Below are 10276 nucleotides of genomic sequence, written 5' to 3'. Positions count from 1 at the left end.
GTGTCGGCAGTCACAGATCGGAAAGTAATGATTTTTTTTGGCAACATGTCCGGCCCGATGCCTCTCAGCTTGTCTAACTCATCTCCCTTGGTCACAGGCCAGACAAGGAGACATGGCACAATTCCCATTTATCTACTAACACAGACTTTTTCCCCTTTTCCTTGTTCCGTTTATCATTTTTACTTCATTCATTTTGTTCAAGACACTGAATGCCCTTCTCTCCCTCCTCATCATGCACCAACAAACTGATCACCAACCAATACAAACAAAATAAACGCGATATTCATTGACATGGTATTTTTAGTGTATGCTAACATATTGATGGATAAAATAGGGGTGTGTATCTTCAAACAGCAATGAAGTAAGACAAAATCTTCTTACATTGGGTACTTGCTGATAATTAATACTGATATTACTCAAATTGCCATATGGTACACTGATTCATTCCCTCACTTTCAATCACATACACTCACATGCACACGCACAAACATGTTATTTTAGACCAAGCAGCTACTTGACTACAAGTTCCCATCACTGTTTTGCTGCCATTGTCAGTTCCTTTGATCAAGAGTCTCTGCAGGACATCGACAGCAAGACTCACATCTGACGCAAAGGATCAAGAGCTCTCCTCTTGGGTCAACTCGTGAAATCAAGTCAGAGCAGAGAGCAGAAAACGTGAATTTTAAAAATGCGTCATTCTCTGACCAACTGGCCTCCACAGGAGCAACTTCCCTGAGCCAAGTGACACCTAATAACATCCAACTGATGGGTGGGATTGGCACATAGCAGCCTACAGAGCGTAGTATCATCCAAAAATCCACATTTCAAAATCTGCATCAACCACATGTGCACTTGAGCTAATGAGAGACATTGGGCGGATACAAATATTCCTTAAATGTTACGGTGGAAAAACGGAGCTTACAGTCAACTTTGCTTCTATCTAATGCAGATTTAACTTTGCTGTAAACAGGAGTAAAGAGCATTCACACGGTATAGTCAGCAGCGTAACATAATTGTGATCGGCCCCGGTGCAACTATCACCCCCACCCCCCCTCGCCCAAAACGTGAGCGCGCACACAGACATACGCAATTACTCCAGACAATCCCAGAGCAGACGACTGCTCTATCAGCACAGGAGACTCCCCATGCAACTCTGCTGAAGTCCGGCTGCTGTCCGTGGTGCTGATCAAACGCCGGTCAAGCGCTAAATTTATCAACCCCAACGCAACCGCTTCCCCGTGATTCAAACCCCCACCGCCCGAGTTCTCCAACAATCGAACATCCGAAGTTGCTGAAGCCAGCCTTCACTATCGAATAACGAATACCTCCCCTTCCACTCCGATGAAATGTGATTGTATAATTTGAACATGGTATCATTTTAAATAACCCCCCCATCATGGGCCCCTGTAAGCCTATAGGCCACCGATACTTACGCCATTGTGTATCATAACGTCTTGCACTTTAACATTAATACTTGCTGCATCTCTACCCCTCAGAGCCGAACAGTACCAGCTGATCTAGATGTTCCACAAAATCGAAGGATTACCGTAGAGTTTGCTGATTTCTTTTACCATTTTTTCTCCAGATCATTTAGGGCTACTGTGAATAATGAGCTGTTAAAGAATCAGTTAGGATAATTACGTGCAATCGTAGCACGTGGCTTCTGACTGTTATCAACCTTAAGGAGTAGCCTGTAAATGGTCACGTGTGGGTAATCTAAGATATTCGCTTATTTCCCCAAACAGGTGTAATTGCGGTGCTGTAATTTGAGAAGCACAAGGTACTCTCACGAATTGAAACGTTGTTTTTTTTTACAAGCAAAAAACAACTCCCATCCACTGTAAGATTTCATTGAATTTATTGATATTTCAGGCAGAATCTCAGTTTTGCTTTTCCAAGTCTGGGACTCATCAGTGATTGACACTGATGCAGGAGGACTGGTCCATTGAAAGAGAACAATAGTCCGCCTTTACTGTCTGTAATCAGATTCCTCCCGTGAAACTTCAGACTGACTGACCGACTTTGCTATCATTGTAAAATGTATTCCATATATTCCAAAAAATGTTTCAAAAACATTCACAAACTATCATTGAAACAAAACTTGCAGCAATGTCCTCGGTGGGTAAGGGAAATCAGGCTTTTCTATTTTTAAAATGTATTCTGTTTGCCCTGAATGGGTGGCCTTTCAAGGGCTTGTGGGCAGGCAAAACACACACACACACACACACACACACACACACACACACACACACACAGTCGCACTGTCTCTCATCATGGCAGCTCTTTCCCATTTCACCTCCCTGACAGTTCCTGAATTGAGCTCGGAAGCCCTCTGTCATTAAGATTGACTTTCACCTTTGGCAGGAAAATGAATAGTGTGGTGTTCACCTTATGCTATGAGAACCATTCACACAGAGTGAGGAGAGACAGCCATATTCTTCACATTACCACTTTTATTTCCAGTAACAGTTTTTTTTATGTACACTATATTAATTAATATGAATTGATATATACACTGCACTTGATCTGAAATTATTTAATGGACATCATCAGAGCAGCACATCAACATTTCTGGCACCAATGCAAATGGTGGGCATATTCCTAATAACTACCAGTGGAAACAGATTTCCTTTGGGGTTGAAGGACATGCAAATGTTACATGTTGTGGAATAAGTGCCAAATTGGAAGAAAAAGTCAGGAATGGCCAAGATCTGGCCAGCTGCTTTTAATGCTGTATTTGAAAGGTTGCATCTATTGTAAAAAAATTAATTTATTAACGACATTCGTTAGCTACGTCAAGTTATGTAAAGGTTCCTTCATTACTGTAGCTTCAGTTAGCTTCACACTCGTCCTGTTGAACATTATCCTACCAAAGCTCTAATGTTGTGTAGCTGACGTTTTAACTTGCGATGTAATGCCAAGTAGCAGGCAGCAACAATTACACCCTCCATTTGTCTTCTGCATCCTACCATGAGTAGAGAGATAAAGATAGATAGAAAAAAAAAGAAGGAGAATGAGGGAAGTGACATCCGTTCCCATGAGGAGAAACTGCGACTTCATCAGAGCACTGGTAATGAGTGGACTCCTCTGGGGAATTCTCCAAATGGACTAATTTGTAATTGATTCAGTGCATTAATTACCAGCCTGGTTACGCCTGTGTCATGGTTAATATTGTGCCGATCTGACGAGGCTGGGAGGCCCGTCTGCATTGGGACTGTTCGGGGCTGCCATTATTCAATTTTGCCGCACATATCAGCCCGCGAACCAAGTCTTAATCCAAGAATAATCACTTCCCCACGCTCCCCTACAATGAGATCATGTGTGGGGGGAGGCTATTGGGGTGGGAGGGTAGTCCTAGATCCATGTAGTCCACGGTTAGCTCCTTAATCAGGCCTGGGAACAACTCCCATTGGTGCTTTTCAAGTTTGTTCTACTATCTACCAAGACAATTTTGCACTTTGATTACAATTTTTCAATTTGATATTGTGTTAGTTATATACTGTATGTTTTAATTCCAGTTATCCATATGGATTCCACTGATGTTGGTCTTTGTCTTCACTGCCTGGATGAATGACCTTAAGTATCAATGTATTAATATAAGTTCATGTTATTCATACTTGCATAGCACCCGTTATGCATATAGCGGACATTAAGATCCACACACATTTTATAGAAAACAAATGTAATGTTTTTGTAACTATTTAAGAGTAATCATAGTGTAAAGCGCCATATAAATCCTCCCATCTCTGGGTCTTCTAGCTCTCTTGACCTTTTTGTATTATTTGGCAACAGCATCATAAACATGATGTATACAGTTTACTGACACAGATGGCAGTGCACATTGCCATCTTCTGTGATACAGCTCGTTTTCCCTGCAGCGTCTTAAGAACTGAATAGCAGCGGTAACACCACATTTTGTTGCTGTCCTAAGCTAGTAATTACCCTGAATCCTTGACTGACAAAACAGTCATAATTTGATTTAGCAAACATACAAATTAATTGATTTTACTTATATGAAGACGTCATTCGAGTTGTTTTACATCATTTATATGAATGACTTAAGACATCATTTAAAAAATGTGTACAGCACAGTATTCATGCAGTATGTAATATGCATGAAAACTCAGATGACTGCTACTGCTGGAATGGTGGTGCTGTCATTCTAATGCTCTCTGACTTTGAGTGCTATCTATGGGATATGAAAGGTGAAGGCACTGGGCCTCATGGGTAAACTTGAGACACAAATACCGTACTTGCAGAGACATTTAAGTGTGATTGCTGCAGTATGGATTTCCCATTCGGGGGTATGCAAAAACATACCCCTTCCACCAAGGTGTGTGTGTGTGTGTGTGTGTGTGTGTGTGCGCGCGCGTGTGTTCGCGCGCGTGTGCACTGTGAAAAATAAATGTCATATTTGAAGAAATGGAGAGCTGTCCATGTGACTCATCAAAACAGACCATGCATTCCATTTTTACTTACAATACAAGTGGAGAGCATACACTATGCGGTCCTTTTTTTTCCCTTTATCAACTTTTTGTTCAACAACAATCTGCTTTCAGCCCTGAGCAAGGAGAGAAGATAAAATATAGAGCCCTCTCTCCCTCACAGTTGATTATATTTCTGCTTTGATCTACGGAGGCCGTCCCCTAACCGTTCTCTAAGAGTTTGGACCAAGCACAAAACAACAAAAACATCACCCCCGGCCCCGGGAGTAACCACGCAGTTCTTCACTGAGCCCTTCACAGTTTATTTCAGTGTGGCAATCTAAAGATCGCCCACAGGAGCTGAAACGGTCGCTCTCTATGGGGCACAATCATCCTGTATTTAGCCAGAGCATTTTAATGCAGAAACACAGGAGGCAGACCCTCGCACATTGAAGGCACCCAGGCCTCTTCAGGAAACGTTCAGGTCATTCAAACAGGAGCTCTGAAATGATCCCTGAATGGAGGAATGACATGTTGGGTTCACTCTCACCACTGTACGAGTCAGACACATCAGAGGCACCGGGTGGGTCACCACTATTCTTCTAAATGAAAATATTCCTCCTTAACCTAATCATAGCTGTAATGTCAATCATAAACCTGTAAAATCTTGACTAAGAGAAAAACAAAAATGCCAGGTTGATCTCAAAAAGACTTCATTATTAATTTAAATGACCAAGAGTCTTTTTTTTTTTTTTTTGCCATTTTGGCTGCATTTAAGTGACATCCCAAACCCCCTCTGGCAGTGCTATGCTGGTCTTAGCACAATCAAATTAGAAGTCTAGTCAGACACTTTGGTGCAGGGGGGTTGTCACACAGTGGTCCTGCTACTTCAGCCCGCCACTAGTACCCCAGCGAGACTGTTAAATGTCGCTGTGGGGGAGCCTCGGCCACACTTAATGGCCCTAACAGCATTATTATCTAATAAAGGTTGATGGGCCTCGCGGCTCTATAAATTTAGGAGGACAGGAGACGAAGGAGCAGTGGCCATGTTAAGGTGAGGTCGCAAATTTATGTATCTCCTTTGTTTAGAACTAAGGCAAAACCCGCGTAGGAATCATGATAGCATTTAAAAAGATGGTGAAATTTAATTTCGTTTTAAAGTCTCGGGAGGAATAAGTGATATTTTTTTCAATGAACTTAACCCTTTCCCATTCGTGCAATAATTTCCTGTTACAATTTTATTTTTTCTATTCAAAAAAAAAAAAAAAATTAAATTGGGGGCGGAAGCAAACACACACGCACACACAAAAGTCTTGCATAGTATGACTGCTGAATATAATACCATTACCTCTATACAGTACATTAAATCTTTCTCAACATCTTGAAATGCAACTTTTCATTTAATTAATACATTTAAGTACATTGTGTTTTTTCACGTGTGGCTTAATTTCGTTTTTCAAAGACAAAGCAGTTGATAAGACTTTTAAACCAAGGTCAAACTGTAGGTGCCTCAGTGCCGCCTGTTACTGTGTTCAAACAAACGGGATCATTGTAACCATCAATCCATTTCATAGAGATCCATTGTGATGACTGCTAAAGTATTTCCCAGGATTTTTGGGATTGTCTTAAAGCGTGGGGTAGAATGCATTTTACTACATTGTATCATGCAAATGAAAAGTGGCCCACAATTGTATTTTTTTCCCATAAAGAGTGAGCAAATTAAGTGTAGTGAGTGATAGAATTGTAAATAGGCATTTCTTGGGAATAAGCTCTCTTTCAACTCAATGTTATGTTGTATAGGAGAAATACACGTCGATCTGAGATCAAGACAAAAGCAAAAAGTCCAGGTCAATATTCCGTGAACTCATCACATTGTGGACACAACTCTTTGTGGACAGCGCACAAACAACATGGCAAAACAGCATTTACCACAACAGACTCTGGTAGTTTAGAAAAAAACCTATATGAACACAGATGGAAGATGAAAGAAGGGGAACTGCAAAATAATGAGGGGCCAGAAAACGTGGCCCTCAAAAATTGCGTAAAATGCCCTCTTTGCACCTTGTCTGAGTTAAGCGATGGCCCAATAAAAGAGCAGAAATAAATAGGTGATGTGGCATCCTTTTCGGACCACAGAGGAAATCTCTGAAATTGAAGATAAAGGTCTCGCTCTCTCTACAGGGAACTAAGGAATCAGTTTCTGACCCACTTGGCTGTCCTCTCTCTTTCTCTCTCTCTCTCTCTCACACACACACGCACGCACGCACGCACGCACGCACGCACGCACGCACGCACGCACGCACACACACACACGCACACACACACACACACACACACACACACAGCAAGAGAGTTTTATTTGGCAGCCAGACCTATCAGCATTTCTAAGAATTTAACAAACCCAGATAACACCCATGATTAATTAAGATGTTCAAGTGTTTCATTGGAATTAGAGCATAGCGTCATGAACTGATGTGACTCGATGTGTGTGTTGCCTGCAGATCAGCAGTGGAAAAAAGTGACATTACATTTGCACAATTTAAACCGTTGCTAAAATAATGGCAGACTTTTAATACTACGTAGTTAAGACAACACACAATTACAGCAAAACAGCTTTTTAATAATGTTGTAATTATGCAGAATGAAATATACAGGACCATTGTGTTAACGCATGCTTTTGAGATTGTCCATGGGACTTAGGGGCTGACATTTCGAGGGAATGTATCCCCCTATGCCAACATTTTGCCAGGAAATGAATGATCTGTTCATCACACTTTTTAATACATCTAACTGTCTTCACAGTAAGCTGGGTTTCAGAAATATACCAATGTCCAAAAGTTAAGCTTGTAAGGGGGGTCAGCAGCATGCTCCTCTCAATGATATGTTAATTATCTGATCTACATACTGTGTGAGCATTCAAACAACTACTGTAACCTTAACACCATGTCGGTGGGCAGTAGCATACTGTATAATTGATATGTCAAGCAGTACTACGTGAAAAATCAGGTTGAATGAATGAGCCACACTTCACTCTGTAAATACAGAAGTGGCTAAAATGATCACAAATCGCCTGCAAACGTTGACAAAGTTTAACTAAATTGTTCAAGTAAAGAGTAATTCAAACTTCAGACACTACTGCTCATTACCAGATGTGAGAGCATTAACCAGGAGAGAGGGCTGTGTTCTGTCAGGTTCCAACCATCTGTATCTGACATTGGATGGATGGAATTAATGTTTTGTAAGTTAATTAAATCCATTCAAGTGAAACTAACTAGCCTGAATCCATTTTTGTTTAACCTAGCGTGACTACACAGGGGCTTTAAATTGCAAGCAGTCCACAAGTAAAACTATCTCGTTACCTGTATCTCACTTTGGTGGATTCGGCTGCCTGTCTGGTTTGTTGCCCTCATCACAGAACTGCCATGATGAGTAAAGATACATCATTTATATGAATGATCATTCACTCCATATGTCGGTGATAATTCAATGACTTTTATTATATTTACCATGGAAAAAAACCCCAGATGTCTAAACCTCTGTGACCTCAATGGTGGGTAAGGCCATGCTCTGCGACATTTAAAGGACCTTTCCCTTTTTCTCAGTTTGGAGGGAAGTTTTAAAACATCAAGTTAGTCAGATGAAAGGTGGGGGAAAAGTAATTCTGTCTTTTGCTGCATTGTTTTCTTGCCCTGTGGAGACAGAAACTGCTGTAACATACTACACAGCTGTCTGTAAGCGTGACTCTGTGAGTGCATGTGGGTGTTAGACAGTTTTTTCTTGAGTAGATGGGACATAGGGGACCGAGAGCTGCTGCCCAAATAAGAAATAATTAATATTTTAACAGTTTTAATGGAAATCTCCTGTATGAGTATAAGTATGGTACTTCATGATGTAGCAGATAACTAGTTCACAACCAGAAGCCTGGACTGTGGCGGGATCCTCTGTGGTTTGTGGGGTTTTTACATGAATCTATACTAATGTACTTAGTTTTGTCTCTCCTCCTATTGGGAGGTCTTAGTCTGACTGAATGTAGTTGGGAGTCAATGTCATGCTCAAGAGTTCTACAGAAGGGCTTACGGCTCAATAATCTGAGAGCTTAAACATACCATGTAGTTGAAAGATGGTTTTCTCGCTTTCTTTCTCTCGCTTCCATCTCAATCAGCCGGCCAAACGTGTTTACTCGTTTAATTAAACCAAATCACATTTCCCCAATCATTTGGAAGAATTTTTTGAAACTTTGACATTCATTTCCAGTTTTCATCATAACCAGCTCCTTCCACTGAGTTGATCAGAGGTCCCGCTCCACATTAGATCCATCCAGATCTTCACCTATTGCTCTACTGTCCCTTTACCACCAGGGTCAAGGCTCCAATTTGGGTATATCCCTGTACAGTTCTATTAGTTGTGGTGTAACTATCCCAGTAACCTGATGATTTTGCAAGTCTCTCCAGGGGCGGAGAGCATCTGCAATGTTTTGCTCCTATTTCTATCACTTCTTTTCTTCTACTGAAGTTATGCTAACCAGCTTGCCCAATCTCATCACTTTCACAAAGTTACCGCAGCGTCAAATCTGCCCTGAAGATGTAGCGCAGCTATTATAACCTCTTGTCTTGTAAACAGATTGACGGCTGAATCTCTTATCAACCATCAGACATGAGAGACATGTTATGCCTAGATACAGTTCATAAAGAATGACTGAACAGAAATAAAGGGGTTCATCGAATGGTGAAGTACACATTAAAGTCAGGCTGCGTTACAACCATATCATATGGAAACAACACTGACACTATGTGGAATATCTGGATATATCACCAACATTGTAAATTATTCTCTCTATTTTCTCAAACCATACCTCCATTTATCTTCCTCTCTATCTATGTCGTCTTCTCTTCCTCTTTTTATTACCCCAATCTCTTTTTGCTCCGTCCTTTTTTGGGAACTTGCTCATATACAGTAGATGTCAATGAAAGAGCTGTAAATGTCAGACCAATTTTTGCTTCCCAGATAGTTGTGCACAGAGCTAGACCAAAGCCTATGTAATTACAGTAGTCGTCACTGGTCCATTAGTGATAAAGACATGATGGCTCGCATGGGTGGAGCTGGCACCGTTGACTCCCCACAATGCATTCTCTTCATTGTAAAAGCTGCAATTATTCTAAAAGAGACATCTTTTTTATTATCTATCTATTGTGCAGTTTCTTTATGTTTCTTCTCCTTCCCACCTCCTTTGCTCCCCCAGTCAGGCAATGGGATATTATCAGAATAAAAAAACTGTCATCAACTCAATGAGCAATTAAGTTATTCTAATCTATTTGAGGAAGTCAGAAAAATTCTGAATAGATCAAAAACACCTTTCCTCCCTCACCACTTCGGCACCATTTCAGCATTTTGCTCTTGTAGAATCCTTTTTGGTTTCTTTTGTAGATCCTCCTCAGATGACACTTTTGGAGGACAGATAGTGGAAATAATAGAGGCTCCAGTTGTGTGTAACTATAGGAAGTTAAATGTACCTATGGTAGGCTTCATCTTAATTTCCGTCACTATAATTAAGCTCTTCATCCAGCCCAAAACAAGTCTGTGCCTGGACTGATCAATAAAACAATGCTGGGACTTTTCTTCTGCCACTCATTCAAGCAGTCCAGATAAGCCTAAAAAACCCAGGTGTAAATAGCCACATTAACATCCGCATTGGGTGCAAATAGCCTTTTTGGCTACAGAAAACCTGGTGTATAGACACATTAGCTATCCAACTCAGGTGCAAATAACATTATGAGTCTGGGCCAACTTTGCATCTACCAAAGAAAATGCCAATGACAAATGGAACTGCCGAAGCGGTGTATGATATCATATAC

The 10276-nt window shown here is 40.9% G+C and overlaps 1 protein-coding gene and 1 long non-coding RNA gene across 4 annotated transcripts in view; one reads left to right on the top strand and one right to left on the bottom strand.

Moving 5' to 3' along the window:
* Positions 1-10276, bottom strand: part of LOC118282767 (receptor tyrosine-protein kinase erbB-4-like) — a 251138-nt gene that overhangs the window by 115662 nt on the left and 125200 nt on the right. The window lies entirely within an intron of this gene.
* LOC124850994 overlaps positions 1-10276 on the top strand; it is a 216318-nt gene that overhangs the window by 88886 nt on the left and 117156 nt on the right. The gene's annotated exons all lie outside the window — the stretch shown is intronic.

Source organism: Scophthalmus maximus, chromosome 14 (genome assembly GCF_022379125.1).
Source record: "Scophthalmus maximus strain ysfricsl-2021 chromosome 14, ASM2237912v1, whole genome shotgun sequence".
Classification (NCBI taxonomy): Eukaryota; Metazoa; Chordata; class Actinopteri; order Pleuronectiformes; family Scophthalmidae; genus Scophthalmus; species Scophthalmus maximus.
Note: the sequence above shows the minus strand (reverse complement) of the source record. Positions and strands in the feature narration are given on the sequence as shown.